We start from the raw sequence: 26,549 nt of genomic DNA, 5'->3' as shown, positions 1-26,549 counted from the left end.
TCGAAGAATTTGTTCCAACAATGGACAAGCTGGCTGCTTGCCATCTCGGCAAGGAGGCGACCGGCTGCTGAAAGGCAGCTTCTGAATGGGGGTGGGAAGTGGGGTGAGGGGTGAAGGAAGTGGGGGGATGCTAAGGAGAGGAGCCCTGTGGCTCCTAAACCAGCTCTTCCCAACGGCAGGATTGGCGTGAGAAAGCATCCAGGGGGCTCACCCAGGGCGCGAGGTTATCAAAAGGAAGGCGACGGCCGGGGCTTGCTCACTGCCCAGTTGGCAGGGGGGTGAGATGGAGGGTATAATGTGGGCATAGTGTAGCACAGGGCTGCCCCACTCCGTAATCCTTCCCCCTTTCCCCACCCCCCTCTATGGACTCCAGGGAAAAACAGACATCCCCGAAAATGACTGCAAACCAGGCAAGTGTAAATCAATCCCCCATAAATCCACTGGGCTGCAGCCAGCAAGTGCAAAAGTGCCTCCCTGACACACACACTCGCTGAAGAAAGAGGCAGTGAGTCACTTGCAGCTCTTGGGAACCCAGCACCCGTCACGCTAGTCGTCAGCTCAAACTACGCAAGAGATCCTTGCTGCATCAGCGTCCGGCAGCTGAAGGCATCAGCGGCAGGTCTAAAGAGTGTCACACAGGTAACCTCTAGCCACAGAGGGAGGTCAGAGGAAGCCTCACCAGACTCGGATGGGAGATTGTACGGCCGTCCCCGCTGTGTCTAACAGTGCAGCACACAGCGTCCGCTCTGCTGTAGCTGGGTCTGCCTGTCACCTCTGGGCTAGCGCTGCCGTGGGTACACATGGTCACAGCCAGTCCCAGGATCTCATCCACTGCAGGGATTTGCCTCATGAATGGATTCCACGCTGGGTCAAACACATGCTCTGGGAGGCAGGGCCGGGTTCTCACTGTGTGGTTGTACAGCGCCGAGCACAATCGGCGTCGATCTTGGTCAGGGCACTAGTGTAATACAAGTCATTAATAACAACCAAAAGGACCCAAGGCCCCCCAAGTTCCAATCTACTGCATGCCTATTCATACCACATATGCCGTTTGCAGTTGCGTTATGCACTTATCTAGCCCTTAGACACCATGGGTCCCACAGTGGTACCGAGGGTCAAACAAGGCTGGCTTGGCAAACCAATGCTTTCCACCACTGTGGCTACATCTTCTTGCTCCAGAATTTAAACTTTAATTTCAATTTAAAAACAAAGGTTTTTAGCCCTCGCGGTTGTGACGAAAACCTTCAAACCCTGAGTCAAGGGTTATCCGGTCCACTGATGTCTCCCTGAGTCTGCAGATAGACTGAAACAAAGGTTGTGAGGGGCGTGACCTGCCCTCGCTCATTTGCATAGAGTGTTCACTATGAAGCCTAATGACAACAAGGCCACAAGTGTTAGCTACATCTCTGCTGATCGAAGCGTGGAAGAAAAGAGAGAAAAGGCTGTATTATGAAGAGCTGAACAATCTACTGGGAGGCCTGCTTTTGGTTGGTGGAGCCTGGTTTGTGAGTGGAGTTTGGGAGACACTCCTCCTCCTTTTGCGCCCTTCCCCCACCCTCCACCCCCATTTGGCCTCTGATTAGCGCCAGTAGCTGCTGTGTTCCCACAAGTGAGCTGGTGCCTTTGGCAGCTTTACCTTGCCTGCCCTCCTCCCCCCCCCACACACACACACTTCATCTCTTACAACACTGCAGGGCAACAGCAGACGTGACAGGATCTGCTCCTGTCACACCACCTTTTCTGTATTGCACACGCAGACTGAGCGAGCCACGTACCCCACGCTCCATCTCCCGCCCACCCTGCTCTGGGCCGGCACTGGGACACGGCTGGCACTACATGTCAGAGCGCCGAGTCTCCCTTGTTCCGTGGTCAAGGCACTAGAAGGGAGAACTGGGCTCCCCAAAGCCACATCTCTGACACCCGCTGCCCCATCATTTCTCCCTGACTGCGTCTCCCTCTCGTCTCTCTAACACCTCCAACCACCCCCAGCAAATTCCACAGGAAACCCAGGGACGGGAGCTGCATATAAAACAGCTGCAACGAGACCAGCAGAGACACCTGCCCTTGTGCCTCTCCTCCCAGCCCTGGGACTGGTTCCTTCAGTGCAGGATATGGATGCTCCAATCCGGGTCTGACACACACCATCCCCCTCAGTTGGACAGACTGAAGTCTCAGCCACGCAGCCCTCGCAGGGACAAAGGCTGCAGCCGTCCCGCCGCCTCCAGCCAGAATTCAGTGATGGAAAGCGTAACAAACGCGGAAGGTGCGAAGAGACCGGACACAAGGCATTCTGGGAAGGTCCCCGGGTAGTGGCACTCGGCATATGGGCTTGTAGCAGCGAGCTGTGAAGAGTGACAGTTGGCGAGAGAGGGGAGGAAGCCTGGGACATCTCAGAGACCTGAGGAGAAAAGGATTTGGAAGGAAGGTCCCTGCTGAGAGTCAGGAGAGAAGGAAATGCATTACCCAGCACACGGAGCCTTCCTGCAGCCTTGGAAATTAAAGGGAAAGGGGCATTTAAAGCCCATGGAATGGAGCCAGCTGCTCCTTCCCTGGAGGAGCAGAAGTACCAGACTGAAATTAACCATGCTGGTATTGAACTCGGGATGCGTACGGGGCAATGCACAGATCCTGGAGCCTTAAAACCTCTCCTTTCTCCCCACTGGCCGAGAGCCTCTTTAAACAGGAACTCCGTGTCATTCACTGAATTCCCTTGGGCTTCAAAGGGCATGGATGGCTGCAGACAGGCCAACGTTCTCATAGAGAAGTGGTGTTTCAGACAGGTCAGGGGTCCCAGCAGGTGCTAGCAAGGAAGGGGTTAAAGGCAACACTTTGGAATGGGCTCCAGATCTGAACAGGCTTAGATAGTGCTGGCACCCGGGTCTGAAGTCCGTGGCTCAGGTGCAGCACCGAGGAAAAGACCCTTCCCCTTGCCCTGTGCTGTGGACAGCAAGGCTAACAAGTCACAAGGAACCATTTTATTTGGCCCCTTTACCCCACCCCACCCACCATTGGCCAATCACCTAGGAACAGACTGTGATTTTGACAAATCAGTGAATGTTTTGGGCCACAAACCAATCTCAGCTGTTGGTGAACAAGTCACTGGAATCATGAGCGCTCCGTGTTTGAGCTGCGTGATTGGTCAGCTAAGTCACACGGGATTGTTTCCACCTCCCAACTGGGCACTTTCGTTCCTCCTGGAATGAACCTCACCGTTTTGCTGTTAAAGGGGCCGCAGCAAAGACCTGGAATCTGGAGATGACCAGGAATTTTTCAAGGATATTTTTTGGTCAAAAATGCTGACTCATCACAATGGAAATGTCATGACACAGGGTCGAATTCGACAAATTTCCCCACTCGAAAAAACGTTGAGGAAAAGTTCTGATGGTGTTGAAACAAGTTTCTGGTTTGAAATGACTTTTTGTTTCAGAACTTAAGCTAATTAGACTGAAAAGCGTTAAAAAAGAAAAAGGATCAAAAGCGAATCACAACGTTTCAACGTTCTCCCCAAAACACAGGGAAAAAACGTTCGGATCACAACTATTATTGAGCTTTTGATTTTTTTGGGTCTCGATTCGCGACGGGAAAATAATTCAAACTCAGAAATAGTCACCAGACAGGAAAACGGTTTCCCACCCAGCTCTGCTGAAATGCACTTCCCAGGACAATCGCGCGAACCCATGTCCGCTCTCAGAAGCGTACTGGTGAAAAGAAACTCGAGAGAGCTGCCAGAGGAAGGCATTTGCCCTGCACAACCAGTGTTATTGGTCCTACAGAATCCAGGAACTGGGCTAATAATAATGGTGCCTTAACTTATGTACTGATAGAGCCTTCCTGGAGCCACCAAAATATCTACAAGTCCTCCTGGCTCTGTCTGCCCAGCAATAGTGCCAGCTTAGCTGCTCCTGCATCCTGACACTTCCTCTCCGCCAGCAAGGAAAGTGCAAGCTACCCTGCCTGTGTGAATCCCCTCAGCGGCTGGAAGGATGCCCTCTGGGGTGGAACAGGGAGCTCAGTCACCAACCTCTCTGCTGGGGCGGTCTCCAAACGGTGCCGGTCATTACGGCGGTCATTTGAGATGGAAACTGGGCTCACGCTAACCAAGTCATTCCACATTGGGGCCACCAAAGGATGGTGAGAACTTTCTGCCCCTTTAACTCAGACTAGAGATAGTTCTCAACGGAAATCCGTTTTTTTCTGTGGGGTTAACTGAGGTGGTGGCCATTAGGAAGGTCGCTAACAGTATGTCGACACTGCAAAAAAAGACCTGCTCTTAGCTCAGGTTCAAACAGTAGTGAAGACCCAGGCTTTTAACTCAGGTTTGCAGCTCGAGTTAAAAGCCTGTAGGGCAGCCTGGGGTGGACGCAAGCTGCGGACCCAAGTTAAAAATCGAGTTGCCGTATCTTCACTGCTATTTTAACCCAGTTAAGAGCACACCTTTTCTGGCAGCGCAGAGATACCCTCAGTTTGGAGAGCAACAGTTTGGTCTCAGTGGGTTTCTAAAAGGAATCTAGCTGGGAACCTTTAAATTCAGAGGGGTCTGACTCCAAGGAGAAGGAGCAGAGCCAGTTCAGGATGCCTGCGCTCTCACAGCCCTTTGAGAAGGCATTTTCCTACTGGAAACCCTCTGCCCACTCCATTATTCCTCTTATCTGCAAGAAACACCGGTGCTTTGATAACAACAGAGCTTTAAAGTTTGGGACAAGGCGGCTACTCCCAACCTACAAACATATTACTCCGTAATTCATTTTAAAAGCTCTTCTGGAAAAGACCTTGCGATCCTTTACCGGGGGAGGAAATCACCGTCAGTGCAGCCCCAGCCCGCCTGAGCCACCCTGCAATAACAAAAGCCAGTGCACGTATGCGAAATGCCTTTGAGTTTCTAGCTTCCACAAGGTGGTTTCACTCATACAGTACATCACCAAGTGCCCTTAAGCCCTGTACAGTAAAAAGCACCACAAAACAAGACTGTAATTAAAATGATAAACAACGAAACATAAAATATTATGAAGAAGTCTCATCAGGGTCAGTTGAAGTGTCTAAAGCGACCCAAAGGCCCATTTCCATGGCCCTGGCATCCGCATGATACACAAAGCCCAACACCACTGCCTGATTTCCCCCTACAGATCCCCACAGCACAACCACTCTCTCCCGCACAGCAGCTATTTGAGAGCATTATTATTAGTCATTTTATGGTCGTACCTAGAAAGCCAAGTTGATATCGGGGCCCTATTGCGCTAGGCGCTGTACAAACGCGTAGCGAGCAGCAGTCAGTCGCTGCTTTTAACTAGACAAGACAAAGGAAGGAGCAATATCCTCATTTTACAGGCGGGAAACAGAAAGTGACTCACCCAAGATTCCATAATGACTTCATGGCAGAGACAGGACCTGAATCCCAGTCTCCTGAGTCCCAGTCCAGTGCCTGCCCCTTGCTCTCCCATGAATAATGCTGTTCCCGTGGAATTACAGAGCAACGTTTTCTGCTGTGGTTGCAACAGCATGCCCATTGCAGCCACAACTTCCCGCCTACATGCGGGTGCAAACATAGGCTTGGCAGGTGTTCCAGGTGCATGTGAATCTGTGCAGGTGTGACCATCATAGCATCCCAAATTTACCCCTTTCACAACAGGTGTATGGGGAGTTTCATTAAAATTTGCTCACACTACAGAATCCATTTATGGTGCATTGCCATATTGTGTGACAAAAAGGGGGAAGAAATGTACAAAATTATGGGAATTAATAAGAATGAGTGAGACAGAGAGGGAGGCTTAATTAGGAGCATATTTAACAAGCATTAAAAGGGAAAAGCTTCCACTTGCTTTGGCAAGGAAAGCTGCAATAACTGTCTACTCCTAATATCTACTCCTAAAACTGTTGCAGTTCAATTATTTGAGGCCCCTCGCCCCTCCCAATCCGTTCTCGCACTGAGCTATGGATAATGAACCTCCTAATAATGATTAATCAGGAATATATTAGTGGCTCCCGGGCACTGCTCTGCTGGGTGCAGATTAATACAGATTTTCCCTCCACCATCGCAGATTCCCCAAAAGTGCTGGGGAGGGTGTGGAAGGGGGGAGCCCCTTGCTGGCTGGGCCTTTCCCTGCTCCTGTTGGGGCTTAATTACAAGTAATTAGCCAAGGCTGGAGCTCTGCAAACCCCTGTCCCTGACAGTCAGACGCTCCGTTTGAAGCTCACATATCGTTGGCTGGAAGAAGTTTTTTTTTCTCCCCCCCAAAGCTGTCATGAAAATTTTAATGGATGTTGATTAAGATGCTGCGCTTGCCAAATTCAAACGTGTTAGCAGCCTGGAGCATTTCTGTTATTTTCCGAGGGACTCCAATATGAATTAGGTCTGTTGAGTAATCCTGCTCTAATTTAAAGGGGCACCGTCAACTTGAAAATCTAGTCAATTTCCAAGAATGAATTCAGATAACGCATCTGCCGCCGAGTCCCCCTGCCAAGTTTCTTGCTTTTACAACCATTTTTTTTTTAAAGGTTTTCTCTTCCCTGTTGCCGGGAGAAAGACCCACACCAACAAATGGGGGAACTGACTCTGGCTCTGCGGCTGCTAAGAGCTCTGTGGAACCAGAATTGCTCCTCTGTGTTGCGGTGGAGAAGCCCTCTGTCCTAAGTGGTCACAAATTTACCGCCGGGCTATAAAGGTAGCCTGCCCCACACAGCTAGTATGAAAAGCAGAGGGAAGTCTGTTCTAAGTCTTCCTGCATTCTTAGTCAGAGACTATACACTAAAGGGGCTCTCGGCTGCTAACTGGGCAGGAGAGAGATTGTGATTCTAATTGCTATTTGAGATACCAAGAAGCTGCTCTGTTAGGATGTGAGGTGATGGAGGCCATATACCGTATATACTCGTTCATAAGCCGAATATTTTTGGTAAAAAAGTGACGTATCAGAGAGCAAAGGGGGTCGGCTTATAAACGGGTCTACACCAAAATTTGATGATTTTAAACTCTACGGAATCATTGAATTGAATCTCTAATACATTGTCGTTTTGTTTACCTGGAACGTCTGCTCCCTGTGGTACGCCACTTCCCGCAGCTCCCATTGGCTGGGAACGGCGAACCGCGGCCACAGGGAGCTGAGGGGCTCCATGCCTGCAGACGCTCCAAGTAAACAAAATGTCCCAACGAACCAGCTGCTTACCCTGACGGCCGGGAGCCAAAGTTTGCCAACCCCTGAAATATAGGGTCGGCTTATGAAAGGGTCATATAGTTTTTGCTATTTTTACCTAACCATCTTGGGGGGTCGGCTTATAAACGAACGGGCTAATGAGCAAGTATATATGGTAAGTATCTAAATAAGTTGGTAGAAGGTCCCATTCAACTCAGGAAGTGGAAGCCCAGGTCTTGTAACCTCTCCCCAGCATTCCACTCCAACAGTGGCATCCGTTGTGAGATAAGAGGGCACCCAGGTTATATAGCGAATCAAGAGCCCAGAGCCCTTCCATTCTGGGAGGAGGGATAGTTCAGTGGTTTGAGCATTGGCCTGCTAAACCCAAGGTTGTGAGTTCAATCCTTGAGGGGGTCATTTAGGGATTGGGGCAAAAATCTGTCTGGGAATTGGTCCTGCTTTGAGCAGGGGGTTGGACTAGATGTCCTCCTGAGGTCCCTTCCAACCCTGATATTCTATGATCCCCTGTAATTAGAGCTGTGCAAATAATGTATTTTTTGGTTTGGGGGCAATTTTGAAAAAGAAAAAAAAATCTAAAAAGGATTTGGTTTGGGGTCGACAGGAAAATGAGACTTTTCAAAATTATCAGCAAATTGCAAATTCGAAAAGAATAGTTTCAGGTCAAACTCAATTTTTTGTTTCAACGTTGAGCTTTTTATTTCTCCTTTTTAAAAACAATAAAATGAAAAGGTAAATATCAAACCCCAAAGTCGGCATATTTCATTGCTAAAATGTCACAACAAACTGTTTAGACTTTTCCAGACATTATTAAGGGCGGTTTGGTTTGGGGTTTTTTTGACCGACACAATTTGCCCAATTGACATACAGTTGCAAAATGTTTCGCTCCACTAGAATTTGCATTTTTTCACCCCTCCAAAAAAGTTTCAGTCAAAAAAATGTGCCTGGCTCTACTCTGTAGTGAGCTGCCCAAGATCATGCTGAGAGCAAATAGCACAACCATAAATAGAACCCAGGAGTCCTGACTCCCAGGCCCTAGCACTAATGATGCTTCCCTGGTAGCTGGTCACTAGTGACTCCCTTGGCTCTTCTAGCTTTACTTGACAAGTGATGCGGATGCAACACAACCCCAGTGCCGTGTTTATTTCACACCACACAGCACAGCGGATTGCTGATCCTCTGACATTCATTACTGAGTGCTAGCAAACAGGAACAGCGAAGGCACTGCACTGCAAAGCATGGCGCACACCCAGCCTGAGATGGCCTCAGAACAAACCACTTGCACCCAAAGACGGAACGAGGGAGAGAGACCAGATCCTGCTGTCACGCCGGTGACCATAAATAGACGTGATTTACATATGTAGGACAAAGCCTGCCCACACGACCTACTTTCCCCAGCCTACTTAACTGTGGAGCTGCAAGGGGTGCATTCGCTGACCGTTTGGGGAGCGTAGAGAGGAGGGACCCGACCGGCTGGTCTGTACGGCTGCCTAGGCAGTTCACGAATGAGCACTTGCTGCCCTGTAGGTGACTTCTGTTGGACTTCTGCGTGTGATCACTGGTGTGGGATCCAGGACCAGAGAAGGTGATTTTATCTACATGGGGAAATTGTCATGTAGAGTGTGGCCTTACGGTGCTGTAGCTACTCCAGAATAGCTCCCCGTGTAGACAAATTTAATCCAGAGTAAGAGTGCCGTTTTCGGATTTCATTTGGCAGTTAAGCTTTAACTTGATTAAGCTAAGCCAGAAAATAGCTATTGTGGTTAATTTCCCTGCGTAGACACACCCTTGGAGCCACCTGCATGGGGGAGACAGCGAAACAAAGCAGGGAAAGACAGCCGACTTCCAGGATCTGCGTTCCTCCACTGGCTTAAAATGGGCCAGATCCTGCCCCAATAAAAGGCCAAACAGCCAGCAGCTTCAATGAGTCTAGGATCAGGCCCAAACTAGGCAATCCAGAGAGCTCTGATTAGCATAGAGCCAGTCTGGGCCACCCCTCTCAGATCAAGGGAAGCCGGGAGCCCAGCGGCAGGCAGCACTCTGCTTTCAAAGCGGCACCGTCGGGGCATTCACACATAGCAGCAACCTGGGCATCCCAAACTTTCCATACAGCAGCGACACGGCCATTGCAGCGAGTTCACAGCTCTATACACTGTGTCTCTGTCTAGGGGGAAAACAGATCGATTCGTTCAAGCACAGGACTGAGAGCCTGGTACACCCGAGTTCTACTCCCGGGACAGACGCTGACTTGCTCCGTGGCCTCAGACAAACTCAGGACCTGCTTCTTGGAAGTGCAAAGGACCAAGAACTCTCAGTAGAGTCAATAGGAGCTGCAACTGCTGAGCAGCACGTCCGTAACCACTGTGTGCCTCAGTTTCCCCACCTGTAAGAAGGGAACAATAGCTCACTACCACACTGATGAGGATGTTCTAGAGGCAATAAATGTTTGGGAGCTATTCAGAAGGTAAACAGCACAGTATCAATGTGTGCGCGCACACACGCTATTTCTAATTTATAGCAGTTTTTTTGCACAGGTGATGTAACATCCCAGTGATGCCTTTAACAACCAAAGGAGCCAACTTGCTTCTGTACACATACAGTTTTTTCCATTAAAAAAAAAATTAATCATTGCCCATTAGCATCATTTCACTTGCAGGCGTTTGTGCAGCATTCACTCCACTGTCTGTATTAGAAATGGCGCTGGAAACCCCGGTGAGGGAGAAAGGCCAATATTCATTTCACAAGCTATTGTTTGCATTGCACTAGCCAGCTCTGACCAGGCACCTGAGCAGGGAGGAGTTTGGTAGCTCTGGGTTCCTGCATTGGCAAGGATTTAAAGTATCTGCAGCCCCTGGGGCAAGAAGCTCCACCTCTGGGGGAATGTCTAAGATTTCCACCCTGCATTTTAAGTCCTGGAAAGACAAACGGTGGTGGATCCGTTGCCTCATTGAGACAAGATGAGGATATTGCAGATGGGACTGGACGCTCTTTTCTCTGGACTATTCTTTTCTACTCTCCTCCTTTGTCTAAAAACTCTGGTCTAGAAATTATTTTGGGGGAGTCCTATGACCTGTGGTCAGACTAGGTGATCACAATGGTTCCTTCTGGCCTTGGAATCGATTTCTTGTTGTATAACTGTAATATTTCACCATATCACAGAAAGCCCCCAATTTCCAAATTTGGTTTTCTTTGGAATTGGAGCCAAACATAAAAGTTTGAAATTTCCCCCAAAACAAAATAAACGAAATTGTTTCAAGTCGATGGAAACATTTTTTTTTTAATTTCATTTGTTTATTTTATATTACAGTTGATAATAACTATAGGAAACATTTATACTACAAGATGAAATACATTTCAGAACAGAACGTCGTTCTGAAATGAAAATTTAAAACCTTCCATTACGGTAAGGTCCAAACACAATATTTCAACCTTACTGAAATGTTTCATTTCATTTCAATTTCCCCCCCCCCTAAAAAAGTGAAGTTTTGGCAAAACTGGTGAGCTCCGGGGGAGTGTTTAGATTTTGATTAATTGGAATTTTCGGGTGGAAAAATGTTCCACTGGAAAACTTTCAACCAGCCCTAATTTTATCCTTCTGAAGCTTCTGCCATCTGAGGTTCCCAAAGCACTGGACAAACATTTATAAAGGATATCCTATCTCCTAGAACTGGAAGGGACCTTGAAAGGTCATCGAGTCCAGCCCCCTGCCTTCACTAGCAGGACCAAGTACTGATTTTGCCCCAGATCCCTAAGTGGCCCCCTCAAGGATCGATGCCACATCACGCTCTCTATGAGGAAACTGAGGCACAAGGAGGTGAAGCAAATTGCGCACAGTCACACAGCAGGTCAGTGGCAGAACTGAAACTAGATCCCAGATCTCCTGACTCTGTTTGGTGCCCTACTCACTGGACCATCTGACCCCACCCCCGTAAGCCACACAGTGAGCTAGAAATAAAGATCAGGATGGCTGATTAGAACCGTGCAACGTTTTTATAATGAACAGGTTCACCTGGACTGGAATGTAGCTGCCTCTGGGTCTGGACACAGGTATTGCCATACCAGATGGACAAATAGCCTAGCAAGTATGTGGGCTCCAGTCCCAACATCTAAAGCTTCAGAGAAAGAAGGGGGGGGGATTAATGCACCTGGCCAATTGTACCGTTCTAACTGGGGAAAAGCATCTTCCTGACCCCTTCAGCAAGGAGCTTACTCCCTGTTACCCTCATCTTAGCAGGAGTGTATTTATTAATGGTCATGAACGTTATCCAGGCTGTTCTCAAAACCCAGCTATAAACGTTGTCCCAAAGACTCCTGCAGCAGTGAGTCCCACAGGTTGATGGTTATATACTAGTTTGCAATTGTCAGCGGCAAGTAACTTCTCCAGCTGAAACTCCAGCGGAACTTTGAGTTGGCAGAGTGTGCAGTGATTTCCTGACCCCACTTTTGGCCCAGGGACCAGTGGCTGGGAAGCCCCCAGTGACTGTCCAATGGTTTCCACTACATAGGAGGGAGAGGACTGGCAAATAGTGTAAACACAACATTTGTTTGGTACGTACGTAGCCTCCATTATGGTATCTGAGCCCCTCACAATCCAATGCATTTATCCTCACAGCCCTCCGGGGAGCCAGGCCACTGCTATTATCCCCATCGGACAGAGAGAGAACTCTAAGCCATTAAGTGATTTTGCCAAGGTCACACAGAGAGGCTGTGGCACAGCAGAAACTGCGCCCAGGTTTCCAGAGTCCCACGCCATCCTTCCGCCCCTGTTAAGCTGCTGGTCTGGGGCTGGCACCACAGGAGCAAGGAGGTTAGCAAGACTGTGAACATGTACAAACGCTGGGCCTGATTTTCAGAGGCACTGGAGCACCACAGACTTCCATGGGAGCTGCAATTTCCTTGCAACTCTACGGCTATGTCTAGCCTGCAATCCCTGGGTGTGACTGTAGTGCCAGCCAACGTACCTGAGCTAGCTCTCATCTCGCTGGCGAGGGTGCTGGAATGGTGCTTCAGCGTGCACTCTGCAAGCCTGCCCAGAACCCTGGGGAATTGCTCGTGTTGCCCCAGCTTCACTGCTCCATGCTAGGGAGCTGCGATCACGCCTTGTGACTGCAGTCTAGGCATTCTCCATGTCAAGAGCTGGACTCCAATTCAGGCACTAAAACAAGGCGCTGGGTTTTCAGAGCTTCTCAGCAGGGTGGGTGCCGAGCTCTGTTGGGAATCGAGCCCGAAGCATCTGGTTCCAAATTAATTTGGCTCTCGGTCTGGAAAATACTCTACCACCCACAACCGTCCCCGAATGCTTTCTCCGGGGGTGGTGGGAGCTCTTGGCTTAAAGGGGAACAAAATCTTGTGCAGGGTGAGGGAGAGAAATCATTTGCAGCTCCCAGGTTTGGCAGGGCAGAGAGCATACCGAGATCAGGACGTTTAACCAACCCAAACCAAAGACATTTTACTTGCCTCTTGAAACCGAATTCCATGCAGCCAGGGGGCTGCAATCTGCAATTGACAACCACCTCCCCATTGTCAGGTGTGGAGTCACCAGAGTAGGTAGAAAACAGACAGGCTTAATTTCCTGTTCTCCTGAGACACCTTATCACTTAACTTAAATGCCACTCACAGCAGAAGCCTCCTTTCATGGCGGCTGGAGTGGCCGCGCAGGGAGAACTCGGCTGCCTCGTCAATGGAGCTCAGCTTCCATGCAGCTGGGTAAACCGTGCGCCAGCAACAGGCTCGGCTGGTGCATGTTCTCAGCCTCCTTCCCAGAGCTCCAAGGGAGCTGGGCCCTTCTTCCCTACCCCCCCGAGGAGGGATGACACCTCCAGCCCCCTCGGCCCTCGCCTCTCCGGGGACAAGGAGTAAATCCACCTTTGCAAGCACACGGCTCCCCTGTCACTTTATTCCAGTTCTGGGCAGTCATTAGAGGAGCCTGAGGCCTCAGGGACTTCAAGCTGGAGCCATAGGGGCCTCCGTCTCTAGGGCACTGGTCTGAATCCATCACCTTATAGAGCCTAATGCCTGGCTGGTGGCCTGCGCACAAAGAATCGGTAGGTGTCAGTCCAGTTCCTCGCAGAGCCTGGTCCTCATCACAAAGACGCCAGGCCAGGTCAGTCATGTCCACATCCCACACCACCCCCATGCTCACACAGGACAACGCGATTGCTCTTACTGCCCGCCTTGTTGGCAGCCTAAGCAGAGAGCCCCGGGACTGAATGGGTCCCGGATAAGGCTACGACTCTCTCAAGGAGGTCACGGATTCTGTGATGTTATGAGACCTCCGCGACTTCCTGAAAACTCCAATAATTCAGCCCCGGGCAGTGGGACTCCAGGATTCTGTCCCCCACAGTGGGGCAGAGGCTGTGGGCTTCAGCCCCACATGGTGGGGCTCCGGCTTCCATGATTTCTTGTTTATTGCCCGTGTCCTGTCCATGACTTTTAATAAAAATATCCAAGGTAAAATCTTAGCCTTAGTCACAGAGAATGATTTCCCCTCTCCATCCTAGAGGTGGTCCCTCCAACACAGACGTGGGGCTCACTGATGTGGTAATGGGGACTGTTTCTTTAAGGGCTGAGCTTCCCAGGACGCAGGCCTGGGTGGGGTACAGTATTGTGAAGTTCTTTTTTATGTAATGCCAGCCACTTAGAAGGGGAGGGAACCAGATACAGAAGTAAGCAGAACTCTTGCAAGCACCTTCAGCACTGTGTGATCCCTGAACAATTGCCAGGCCATCCCTGTCCTGTGGCTAGAGACCTTCTGTCTCCAGGGCTGTCAGACCTTCCAACCAGTGCAAAAACTGCACGGCCAATAGTGAAACAGCGGTCCTCTTCCACGCTCTGATTTGTGAGCACACGTCTCCCGCCTCAGCTGAAAGGAGTTTCACGACAGTCACCCCCTGCCCCAGCTGGTTTAGATTTGCTACTTTGAAGCCTTAAAAGACCAAAGCGAAATCGCACATGAAGCATTTGACAACAGGGCGAAGCCGAGAGAGAAGAAGGGTTGGCTTGTTGCTAGGGTGCTGGCCTGGCACTCCAGGCAAGTCTACACCTAAAACGCTGCGCCACGGTAGCGATTCAGCGAAGACACTCCTACGTCGACAAGAGAGCTTCTCCCAGCGGCGCAGTTCATCCAGCTCCCCGAGAGGCGGTCGCTATGGTGACGGGAGAAGCCCTCCAGCTGCCATAGCGCTGTCCACACCAGGGGTTAGGTCGGTGTAACTGCATCGCTCAGGGCGTGGGTTTTTCACATCCCTGAGCGACGTAGTTCTACCGATGAACGTTTATAGTGCAGACGTGGCCTCCAGTGGTGTGAGTGCACCTTAGGCCAGGTCTACACAACAAACTGACATCGGTGTAACTACATCCGCCCCTGTGAGCAATGCAGTCACATCGGCCTGACCCCTGGTGTAGACAGCGCTCCGTCGACGCCCATTGACACAGCTACCGCCTCCCGCGGAGGTGGATTAACTACACCGCCAAGAGAACCCCTGGCCCTACACTGAGAGCCCCCTCCCCCGCTGGGAACCACACTGAGACCCACCAGCTCATTTCACACAGGTCAGCCGCCAGCCATCGGATGGGAAATCAGTAAGAGGCGCCCAAACGATTGACAGGGGAGTGAGTTCGCAGCCTGCTGAGGCTGTATTTACAGAAGAAATGAACAGTGTAGTGCAAAGGTACGGGAGTAGCTGTGTGTATGTGTGTGTCACAGGAGGAGGTGGGGGGATGTGTGTGTCATGGGGGGGAGGGAGGGCAGGGAGAAGCGTGTGTGTGTGTGTGACGGGGGGAGGGAAGGGGGGGAGGGCAGGGAGAAGCGAGAGTGGTTCATGCACATCTGGACCCGGAGAGCAGTGGGGAGGGAAAAGGACCGAGGTCTGCAGGAAGAACTTGGCACGGAGGCAGCTCGTGTGGCGCCCGATTGCTCCTGGCAGGCAGCGAGGCCTGACGTGTGACGCCTGCGAGAGGATGGGGGATGGAGAGGGCAGTTGGGAGACACTCCCGTCCCCGCGTCCTTGAGGAACAAGGCTGCGGTACAGAGCAGTGGCTGACTGCAGCCTTTCCCTGCAGCCTCGCTCGAGCGCACAGCCCGGGCCTCCCCCGGGGCCAGACCCGTGCTGTAGTGACTGCAGTGGTCTCGGCATTATTCGGGCACAAAAGAACACAGTCCTAATGGGTGCTGCGTGGGAGCCATATCTCCCCGGCACGCGGTGACGGGCCCAGCGCCTCCATGCTGCCAGATGCTGCCCGCGATCAAAGGAGACGGCCGGGTGCTCTGTCAGTGGCTCGGGAGCAGAGACTAAACGGTGCAGCCACTCTCTGATCCTATCTCCCACCCACACATCCCTCCAGCTCCATCCGAGGCCCTGGAAGACACCCCTCGCCCCCCAACCTTCACACACCCCAGCTGGCTGATGCCAAAGGCCTCCTGTGGCCCTGGATATTTCCATAGCGACCTGCTGGGCATCCCTTCCTGCTGCCTGACCCGGCTGTTAGAGAGACCAGACCTAGTGGGGGGGGGGTGCATTCACCCAGGGCAAAGCCTCCCTCATGCATCCTGAACTCGGCTCCTAGCACTTCAGCGCACAAGTGTCAGCAGCAGCACTAACTGCCCCAGAGCGAGGGGAGGATCTGGGGTAGGAGCAGAGCCCTGTCCCCTCACACTGGCTACTCCTTTTTAAAGGCACAGCAAGGCCCGCCTCTCCTGCGGCTCATGCAGGCATTACGTCACCAGGCAGCACTGCTCAGCAGTGACCATCCTCCCCTGGGCCGGTCGGCTTCGCCAGAGCCATACTTTGACCGAGACAAACAGCGATTCAGATTTACTCCAAAGCTCTTGGGCGTCTTGTCTGCCTGCAAACTCCCTCCTAAATCACAGTCCTCTGGGGCTGGCTGAGTCAGGGACTTCTGCCACTGCATCCGAACGGCAGCCTTTCAAAGCCCCCTGTTAGCACCATTAGAAAGAAAGTCAAGTCTTTTCTTCCTTTGCTACACGGTTTTGCAGTTTGAGGAGGAGCCAGATTTCTATAGGGGGCAAAATCCACAGCACGTGGGTGGCACCAAATTACGACAGCTTAATAAACACCACATCTGGCTTGCTGCTGCAGCTGGCGAGCTGAACAACATCCCGCTCTCCCTTTCTCACCCAGCTCATTCCACTAACAGCTACTGGCCCGCTTGAGTAAGGAGTGGAGGATGTCGCGCAGTGACTAGTTTTCCTTGGAAAGAATATAGAAGTCACTGGGGCTTTTTTTAAATTAAATCTCTTGGTAACTAGTACAGATAATGTCACTTTTAACCATTTCAGGGAAGGGCTGGATTCTGGGAGCTTGATTTTCAAATTCCTCACTGAAATCCAAAGTGGTCTCTTTGATTTACCATACACCCAGCCCTTCCCCCTTTGAAAAGAGTCCTGGGTTTCCAGGCAAAATAGCAGTTGGTGCCAACTTTCATGATTTTATGGCAAGTCTCACAATGCTGGGGGGGTTTCTTAAAGCCTCATCTGCCGGAATAAAGGGTGTTACATGATTATCTCGGCTTTCGTGGTAAAAAATAAAAGTTTCTAGTCCTCCAGGTTACAGGGAAAAGCTTGAAAATGTGACCCCAAAAAGCTCCGAAACCAACAAAAAGGAACCCAAATTTTATCATTTCTTAAAGTTTCATGATTTGGGGAGGCCTGACTGACGATTTTGAAATGCCTGGGCTTGGCAAGACTGAAACAGTCACAAGGCTTCCTTTCGTTGTGATTTTGTGAAAATGGCCCAATTTGACAAACGCAGCGGCAAGAAGCTGAGAGTGTTTTCATCTATTGGGTTTAAATCACACACATCTTCAGGTCAAAACAGGCCACTTTGCCTTCATAAATGGCCCTATTTTTCAAGGGGACATTTTCTACATTTTCAGTTAGACCAAGATCAATTTTCACCATAACCTGAACACGGCATTCCACACGTCCCCTACCACCCGTTTGCTTTGACAAAATATTGCAAAATAAGGACAAATTTTACAGATGCAAAATCTCCCTAAAGCAAGAACTGCACACATCACGAAAAGGTTTTCCCTGTGTCACACAACTCTGCTCATCAGTTTCCTTCCCTTTAAGGTTCCTCTTTTGGCTCCAAGTGACGTTTAAGTAACAAACAGCCGGTGAACCAAGCTTTCCGTCCTATTTGCTGTCCGAAGATCACGCTAGGCATGACTTATGTGACCTTTTATACATCTAGACTTACTGGACCATAGCTGGTCCTGAACCTTGCATCAAGGGGACGTCTGTTGTCCCGCTGGCTGCTGAACAAAAGTGCAGGAACGCAGCCGCATGGACAATCTGCAAAAGACTTCGTCACCACTGGCGTGCACCCCTCCTCCTGGAGTCTTCAGAAACCACTGGCTGGAATCACTGCCTCTGTTGCTATCCCCACCCATCTCTCATTCACCATCCAGCTGGCAACGCCCGCCTCCCCTCTGCCAATCAGACCTGTGTCCATGGCCCACTTCTGAAAATTTCCCACAAACACCTTTGTGTTCTCTCCCGTGAATAGCCGCAAATCCACCTCCTTCTCCTCCTGCAAACTCTCCTTTGCTGCGATGCCCACCCAAAACGTGACCGCAGCTGCTGCTCTGAGACCTGCCTAGCGTGCTGGCCAGATACGTTCCCTGTAAGCTCTGCGGCCGCCTGGAGCAGGGACCTGCCGCAGCCAGGGGAGGGCGCCCCTCCCCTGACCCCCACCTAGCCCAGCCCCCAACCTGCCAGGGGAGGGGCACCCCTCCCCTGACCACCCCCTAGCCCAGCCCCCAACCTGCCATGGGAGGGGCACCCCTCCTCCAACCCCTACCTAGCCCAGCCCCCAACCTGCCAGGGGAGGGGCACCCTCCCCCTCCCCAAGTCAGCCTGCAGCCCAGACCTGCCGCGGCTGGGGGACGGGCGCCTATCCTGCAGTCTCAGCCCCAGAGCTCCAGTGGCAGGGAGAGGTGCCTCCCACCCCCCATCCCAGGTGCTGCTGCGGGGAGACAGAGCTGAAGGGATCCCTCTCTCCCTGCCATAGCCCCAGAGCACCCTCCTGCACCCCAAAGCCCTCATCCCCATCCCAGAGCCCAAACCCCCAGCTGGAGCCCACACCCCCTGCACCCAACCCTCTGCCCCAGCCCTGAGCCCCTCATCCCCAGCCCCACCCCAGAGCCTGAACCCCCAGCCAGAGCCCACACCCCCTGCACCCACCTCTCTGCCCCAGCCCTGAGCCCTTCATCCCCAGCCCCACCCCACAGCCCAAACCCCCAGCTGGAGCCCAAACCCCCAGCCGGAGCCCCACCCCAAACTTCTGCCCCAGCCCTCAGCCCCCTCCCACACTCTGAACCCCTTGGCCCCACCCCCACCACATGAATTTTGTTATGTGCACCAATACGAAGGTGATGAGTCATTCCGCACATGGGTGGGAAAAATTAGAGGGAACACTGCTGACCAGTACTGTCTCATTGTCTTCTTGGGTTCCCCCATCCGTCTCTCTGTCTGTCTCCATCCACTATCTCCTGTCTTATACTTAGATTGTAAGATCATCGGGACAGGGACAATCTCTTTGTTCTTTGTACTGCACCTGGCACAACACAGTCCTGGGTCCCTAGGAGCTGCCATCCGCAATACAAAGAACTACCCACAATGCAATCCTCCCTCAGTCCAGCTGCTGCATACACGGCCAGCTCTGTGTTACGCAACGAGGCCTTGGTGCTGTTGCAGTGACCTGTATCATAAGAGAGAGCCCTAAGCCGATTTGAGCTGGGGCAGCAAAGAGGAGTCATTTAACGAGGCAACAAGCTCTGATCCTTAAAGAATTTGGAGTAAAGTAATCATGATCCTCTGGAGTAGGGACCAGAGTAACCACGCTGCAGCGAAAACAAATATCCAGGCTAGGGCAGTCTGAAAACCTGGGCTCTCGTGTGTGTGTGTGTGTGTGTGTGTGTGTGTGTGTGTGTGTGTGTGTGTTCTCCGTCTGAGATTCTATATGAATGTCAAACACGCACGCACTTCTTATTCAGAGACAGACAAGACGTGCTAATCCCACTCAGCAGGTACTAGCCAGCTTCATTTTTGCTCGCTGATCCTAGTCTTTTTTTGGTTTTGCAATGACCCTTTCCGGTGCCCTGTAATTTTAAACCCAGATTACATTTTGAAAGTGCTCACGCAATCCACAAAATTAAGTTTCGAAAGCAATTTGGGGGATTTGTAATGGCTGCTGCTTCGGGTCCCAGCGGGTTGTTTTTAGAAACAGAATCCACTGTTTTCAATCATTCCAGAATTAAAAAATAAAAAAAGAATATGGAGAGTGCTCAGAGGGGCTGGGAATTTACACCAGAATAAAAGGAAAAAAACGTATTTTTCTAAAAGTTCCTTTTTTTACTGTTCCTATTTTTACAGAGATATAAATTTCTCGGCCAAATTTCAATGGCTGTAAATTTTTTATGTCTCTTTTTAAAAAAACTCACAGTCAGTAAATTTACTGATAGTGGCAAACCCAGAAGGCAAAGCCCAGGACTGAATAACAGGTCATGATTGAGCAGGGCTAAGCAAGGAGGGTTTCCAACCCAGAATAGCAAGGGGCGTTGCAGGTCAGGATCAAGATGTATCATGTGGGGTCACAGACTTGAATGGCTGGGCAGGAAGGTACAGGTCGGAATGGAGTTTCACTGGCGGGGGTGCGGTGGGTCAGGTTGCAAGTGCACTGTCAGATCCACATGCGTGTGTCCCAGATGCACAGTCAGATCCACATGCGTGTGTGTTCCCCAGGACCGGAATAGCAGGGGGCGGCATGTCAGAACCCCGGTGCATTCACAGAGCCATTTGGAGCAGGCCAGGACTTGAATGGCAAGGGATGTTGCACAAGCAGTGGGCAGAGAGCTGCCAATCACAAGTCCTGGTGTGACAGGCCTGGGGCAGGGGTTCTCCATAATGCCTCCTGCTACAGAGATTCTGGGTGGAGCCTTGGGAGGCTGCTGTAAACTAGAGCACCCCAGGGGCTGCTCTGATTTACGCTGGGGAACGTCTCTGCCCCGAGAGCAGCCCAGAATTCCATTGGTGAAGAGGTAAAACCACTTTGCTCTTCTGGACTTAGCACAGAGTCTCCACCTTCATCGCGCTAGACCCCTCCCCACACCCCCGGCCCTTCGCACAGCCGTACCACTGGCTACGTGAGAGAGTCTTCTCCTTTGCACATCCTGCTGTACGCAACGGTTTTCCTGCACGCCTCTCCCGCTCTGCCCTCTTTTCCTCCTCCACCCTTTCTTTAACAGGGAGGCAGGGAGCAGCGAGACCCCAACCAACAGTTCTCCATGGCAATGACTTCATGCAGCAGAGAACTATATTTAGTGCCAAACCCTTGGGAGATTTTGCTGCTCTCCAAGATATTTATAGTTGCAGGCAGCTTCTGAAAACCTAACTCGTTCCTGTTGCCTGTGGTACCTGCCTAGCCAGACACACCAGGCAGGGGGAACCGGATTAGGGTCAGATGCCGCTCCATGGATGATAATCAAAGGGTGGGGTGGAGGGACTCTATATTGGGACAGAGACAGCCAGCAACCACCACTTGCTTAGAGCAGGGAAATTAGCACATGGGATGGAGACATATTTAGGGAGTGGGTTCTCAGCAGCACCCCGCCGCAGTTCGGCCTCACACACAACGGCCATTCCTGGGGTGATGCCACTGGTGTAACCGGTGTGACACAAAGGGGGAATTTGGCCCATTATGTAGCTACAGATATTTGAACCCCAGGAGCATTTTTTAAAGGAATGAGATTCAGACCAAGGAAACGTTACAGAAATCCCCTTCGACGTTCTTCTGCTCTGGAATGAGTGGTAATGAGAAAGGCTTATCGGAGGGCAAAATGCTCAGATTAGGAGCTGTAGGAATTCAGAGCAAAGATCAGGGATCTCAGAGGTCAGGGGCCGGGAGGAAATTGGGTAATACCCCAATGATTCACTCAGACACTGGGACTATATCCTGACCTCCTGCCTCATTTCTGTCTGGAAACCTTGCAGAAAAAGCAGGAACCTCACCAAAAGCAGACAGGCATCTGAACTGAACTTCCCTGGGGGAAATAAACGACAACCTTACACACACACACACACACACACACGCACGCACGCACACACACGCACCTCCACTCTGAATCAGGCTCCACAGGACTTTCCTGGGGAAATACACTGCGCATAAATAACCCCTTGTCTCCAGATCCACCAGCAGAAAACTCGCATCAGCCTCCATGTGAGACACCCCCACCCCCGCATTGTTACAAATGACGAACTGTACCCCTCCCCCAGCAGAGGAGCAGAGAGCTTGGCATTAGACTAATAGCTGACAGCCTGTCCACTTTACAGCACACATTTATTATAATCCATCAGATTCTCAGAACAAAATACTTCCGAAAGATGGGAGTGAAGGCAGGGATCTGGGGGGGAGGGGGGGGATGCCCATTTGCCTGGGAAGCTAGTTGCGTGGACACAGCATGCGGCCATTTCCCAGCCCTTGGGGCTCAGGCTGTATGGGGGGTAGGCATGGAAGGACGCTCCGAGATGCGGTGTGAGAGTCAGTTGTGGGGGGAGCGGGGCATTGAAATCCCCAGCGGGTGGCCACCTGTAGCCCCTGCTGCTTCACACCAGCAGCCTGTTCCACGGAGAAGGCAGAGCCCACCTCCCAGCCTCACCCCCAGGTACCCCTCATTCAGCCCCTGCCTGATGAAAACAAGTGGTTCCCCCCCGAGCCTGTGCTCCCGGCTCCTCACCCACAGTAACACACAGCACTTACAGTGTACGTGGATTCAGCACCCCCTTTGAGCTGCGGGGTTCGAGCCCAATGGTGTATGGCCCGAGGACCAGTTAGTGGGGCTCCAGATGTCCTCCCCCGGCCTCAACAACTGATTGTACAGCCGCCGAGCTGCTCCCGGCTCCGCTGGGGCTTCTACCTGCATCTCGCAGGGAGTTCTTGGGCTGCGGGGTGTGTGGAACCCACCGTGCCCCCAAAGGAGAGCTCCGGTGCAGGTATGGCCAAGAAAATAGCTGTTACAACAGCTCCTCCTTACTCAACACATCCGTGTCTCCGAATCCTGGAGCTGCTGATTTGACTGGCACAAACATTTATCCCTGTAAGCCCTGTGGAGTCCATACAGTGATGGAAACTGGATTCGATTCTGATTCACGTCCCAGCGGGCAGGTCAGTTAAATTCCAACCACAAAATGAAGTTTATTTTACCCACAGAGCAATCCTTTTGCCTGAGGATCTCAAAGCACTTTATACACACCCCCCTAAATTAATCCTCTCTACATCGCTGGGAGCTTGGTTTCAACTTCCCCGATTTACTGAGCCACGGAGAAGTCATGCAGTGAGCAAGTGGTGTAGTCAGACACGGAACCCAGGAGTCCGGAGTCCTGTCTCCCGGTCCCCTGCTCTAACACTGAGAACGTACTTTCTCCTCCGGCATTGTCACTCCTTGTACAAACAGAATGAACCCAGATGGGTTTTCAGATCCCAGCCTGGGTTGGAATCACTGGCAGCTAGAAAAGTTCCCTTGAGATTTGTAAATGGAGAAAAACACTTTTCCCCAAAGCTGTGTTAGAGCTAAATAAGGAAGCCCACAATGTCAATTTGGCAGAGTGGCTTCTCTGGTTAGGAAGGCACTCCTAGCCCGGAGTGAGAACAAACACACACAGATGCCCTTGTGTACCCAAAGGCGCTAAATAAGCACTCAGCGGAGAAGGACTGGGGCACTGACGAATGAGACATGCACAGCAGAGAGGCTATTATTGCTTGATTCGGTCGCATCCGCTCCACACCTGCTGCTTTCCCTCCACAGAAGTTATCATTTCAATTTCCTCTCTAATTTGAGTGCGTTTGAAGCGAGGTTCCTGCAGACAGAGTTCAGGGAGGCGGGGCTTTTCTTATCCGTGTTATTTTTAAGGAGCAAAGGATCCATTTCTCACAGGGCTATTTTGGGGTTGGGGATGTTGCTGGCACAAACACACGCTGTTTATTTGCAAACCATCCCCAAACTCTACCATAGCCACATTCTGCCCTGTCCTAGCAACTTCCATCGGGGAACCGCAGAATGCCTGGGCCTTAAAAGATGTTAATGAATTCAGCCCCCACAGCTCCTTTTGGGCCAGGGTGGTAATTCATCTGCAGCCAGTGGAGGAATTCACAGCTGATCCTGCGCTACATGCTGTGGCTACTCGGAACTTCACAATGACAGTGAGGATGCTAACTTTTCCTGGGGCACAGTCCCCTGCCATTTGATCTAACGGGAAATCACCATTGGCTGTTAGCAGTATAGGGCTTAAGACACACAGAGTCCTCATTCCATCAAATAGTAGGAGTAGGAGCGCACACACACACACACACACACACACACACACACAAACACACCAGCTCTCTACAGTAGCACTACCCCTGTGAAGGGGACTGAAGCACTGAGACACTCACTAAAGGGCCCACAGGAACCGGTGACAGGGCCAGGATTAGAACCCAGTTCTGACTCCCAGCATCCTTGTGGCTGGCCGCAAAAGGGAACTGAGGCCAAGCTGGGAGAGATGGGAGATTACATGGCTCCTGGCGCAGGCGAAGTGTCCTGACTGTCCCTTTAAGGGCATCCCATCCCCTTGGCGTTAGCCCTGCACCAGGGCAGCCAACGCTCCCTCCGCCTCTCAGCCACAGCTCGCCCCCCAGAGCGCAGACAGGCTGATGGCAGCTAATGGGCAGAGGGGGCTGCGCGGCAGTGTGTGGCCGGTAATAATGCAGACACAGCCATAACCAGAGTGAGACGCAGCCAGGGAGCCAGATGGATGCCGAGAGCAGAGTCTGGCACTTCTCTGCCCTTCCCAAGAATCAGCCTCCGCCCCAGGGGCATCAGGGACCAGGCAGGCTCTTGGAGGGGATCATACCTGTGACCAAGTTATTGCTGCTGTGAAGCGTTCGAGCGGCTAAGGAGATGGGCTGTAACTGGCGCAGGTGCCCAGCCCACAGACACGCAGGAAGAGGCACACGAATGCACAAACGCGGGGTTGCATAGAGCCCCGCACCTCCCCCAGACCCCCGCACGCCGCCACCCCTGCCCAGAGATCGCCCGGTCACAATGCCCTGATGTAGCCTGCACCAACCAGGGCCCATGCAGCTGTGCAAGCCAATGGGAGAGTACAGGTGGCCATTTCATTCAGTGGCCCAGAGCGCATGGGAGCTAGCCCACCTAGCAGTCACGAAGACACCTACCTAAAGTCCCCCAGGGCGGGCGAGCGCCCAGGAAGGGCATTCGGAGGGCACCGAGCAGCCAGCCCCTTCCCCATCACTATATGGAACAAATAAGGAAAATTCATTTTATTCAATTAGCTGCTGTAAATGCCAGCGTTGCCAGCCTAATCCCGTTCCCGCTGAAGCCTGGCAGCATGAATTCTGTTAATGCGATTCCCTCCCCAGGCGCCTAAACTCCACATTGCTGGGGGGGGGGGGGGGGGGGGGGGGGATATTCCTCCCCCTCCGGCCTTTGCTTTTCACTTGGAAAGACCTTGGAGCAGGAAGTAAAGGGGTGTCCCCTCCCCACAGAGCACATCTGCACTGCCCGGCCTGCCACACACAGGCCTTTGCGAGCAAGAAGGCCTGGCTCCTTTTCTAAAAGCACCGCTTTGATCGGCCTCATCCCCTGGGCCTGGGCCGGCTATCCGCCGCGGCAGCAGATGGATGCCCGGGGACACGGTCATGAGGCACGCTGGCTACTGGGCACGCCCATGGCACCTTTCATCCAAAGGACTCCACACGCCTCCTGAGAAGTTAATAGAGCGGCCCGGATGGGGGATCAGCCCCATTCTACACATCGGGCACTGAGAGAAGGGGCTTCCCCGAGGTCAGACTGCAACAGGAATAGAACCCAGCAGTCCTGGATCCCCTGGTGGACCTCACGTCGCTCCAATTAACTCTTCTCCCAGCCGGGAGCTCAGCCCAGCCCAGCCAGCAGACGGCAACTTGCAGCTGGAACAGCTGAACTCAGCACTCGGAGAGGTCCAGATGGGAGCGGCTCAGTCCAGCGCCGACCAGCTCAGCCAGAGGGAGGGGACCCAGCTGGCACAAGCCGGGCACGGAGGGAGGGGACATCCTGCCGGGCCAGCCCAGCACCACTTCTATTCCTGCTTCGAATGGTAGAGCTGCTCCCCGTGGAAGGGGCAGATCCTGCGACAGACACGAAGACGGACAGAAAGACACACACGGCACTGGATTCAACGAGAGCTGCACCTGCCTGCATTGGGGCTGACGAGGGTCCTGGAGCCTGGTTTGCAGAGCGGGGCGTCTGCTACCCCTGGTTATGTCCATTCCGTGCAGGCGATCAGCCCTTGTGTGACAAGTTACCGAGGCTCGTGGGGGAGTCTCCATCGCTGACCGCGTTTAAATCAAGACTGGTGGTCACCGTGGTCCCTTCTGGCCTTGGAATCTGTGACTCTACGAGGAGCAGCCGTTCTGCGCCCCTGGCAGCAGATGCTTCGGCATACACAGAGACCCCACAGGGGAACAAAGGCGGGGGTGGGCAGATTGTATGGGAATCCAACGGGAGGTCTGTCTGTGATACTCCGGGGAGGCAGGGAGTGGGCAGGGCTGACAAACTTCTCCTTTGTGGGTTAACGTGGAAGCTGTGCCCTGAAACAGGCCCCCAGGAAAGGGTTAATGCAGGTTGAGGAAGGGGCATGGACTAGTGATCAGAGCAGTGGACTGAGATCCAGGAGCTCTGAGTCCTGATCTCGGACAGCGGTTGCCCCTCAGGACGCTGGGAGAAATCAATTATTTCCTTATTTATTTGACAATAGCATCTAGAAGCCCTGACTAAACCCGGGGCCAAAGAGTCACTCCCTGCCTCGACAGAGTTTCCAGTATAAATGGACATGTCAAGAGCAGGAGAAAGGAAGGAGGATCCCTAGTGTACACAGGGGAAACTGAGGCACGGAGATTAAATGACTTGCCCAAGGTCATCCAGGGTGTCTGTGGCAGAGCCAGGAACTGAGCCCAGCTCTCCCAAGTTCTAGTCCAGTGCCCTTGCCACAAGCCTAACTTCTGTAAACATTCAATCTCTCTGTGCCTCATTTCCCCCCGGAGCTAACCTGATACCACCCATCTCGCCACCTGGGAAGCTGGATCCGTGCATGTAAAGGGCGAGGCATGCAACGATGACTGTCATTCAGATCCAGAGCAAAGCGGTTGGCATGACAACCTTGGGCTTCGCTTGTGGATTTCACGATTGTCGATTCCGACAGCCGCCAGTGATTAGTCTAGCAGGTGGAAAAGCCAGAATCTCCCTCTTCCATGCGCACTGATTGGACTAGAAACACCCCCTCCCAAGGAAATGGCCCAGCCATCAGGAACGCGGGGTTTGGCACAGGCTGTTTGCCCATCTCCTGCGACA

Source organism: Terrapene carolina, unplaced genomic scaffold (assembly GCF_002925995.2).
Source record: "Terrapene carolina triunguis isolate 2854851 unplaced genomic scaffold, T_m_triunguis-2.0 Scaffold236, whole genome shotgun sequence".
Lineage (NCBI taxonomy): Eukaryota > Metazoa > Chordata > Testudines > Emydidae > Terrapene > Terrapene triunguis.
This window is presented reverse-complemented; position numbering follows the sequence as displayed.